This window comes from Rhagoletis zephyria, unplaced genomic scaffold (assembly GCF_001687245.7).
Source record: "Rhagoletis zephyria isolate East Lansing unplaced genomic scaffold, Rhagoletis_zephyria_1.1 Rzeph_scaffold_05284, whole genome shotgun sequence".
Taxonomy (NCBI): domain Eukaryota; kingdom Metazoa; phylum Arthropoda; class Insecta; order Diptera; family Tephritidae; genus Rhagoletis; species Rhagoletis zephyria.
This window is the reverse complement of record NW_016162367.1, coordinates 22,689-23,654: the sequence shown is the minus strand read 5'-3', so window position 1 is coordinate 23,654 and position 966 is coordinate 22,689.

Sequence of the window (966 nt, the reverse complement as noted above, 5' to 3'; positions counted from 1 at the left end):
CCTTCCTACACCTGCCAACTTTTCTTTCATCAATTTTAAATGGTTAATGGTCTGCGCGTTCCAAGGCTGGTACCAACGAAAATTTTGATCATCCAATTGAATTGACTTAAGTGAGCAGGCGGCAGCAGTTTTTGCGTCCTACCCATCCAAATTAAAAAATCTGAGGGAATGCTATGTTCTGCCAACTTCGTTAAACATCTTCGTATTTGTAGTACTTTTCCTATGTGGGCACTCAACATTTGTCGGTTTGAAACGAGATTAAAAACATCGTTAGTTGCTACACACCTTAGATGCAGACAATACGCTCTGAAATTGTTCCCCCAACCCTGCCTTAGACACACTTTTCTTCTTTTTCTACCTACGTTTCTTTTAAACCTCGTTTCTCCGAGTCTGAGTTTCATGCTACCGTTTTTAACTGCATATATCGCATTTCAACCGGTTATTTTAGTGCGAAATTAATTTTTTGCCTATTTATATTTTAGATTTTTCAAATTAATTGATTACTTAAATTGACTCACCGCATCGTTTCCGGCATGGGACACTTAACATGCATAAGAGCTTATACTTAACGAAACTAGCATCATAGAATTAATTATGCAGCCAAATGTAGGAATTGATTAAAATGTGTTCGTTGAACTTAAAGAAGTGTAAGTGATGTTCATTAAATTTGCATAACACAATATTTTTGATAGTTAAGTTAGTTTGATGATAATATTTCTTGACCCTACTAATGATCATGTCGTCAACCTTGTGGGGTTTTACTCGTTTAACTAGTTCCAATTTATAAATAACGACAAAATGTTTTGGTGATTAAGTTCAAACATTTTTTCATTGAAATAAAAGCCAGCAAATAAATGCATTGAAGAATTAAGTGAAAGATTAATGGCTTGGCATTCATCCGAATTGTCAGTATCTCCCCCCTTAAAGCTCGCGAAGCCGCCACTCTCGTGGTAACACATACTGTTA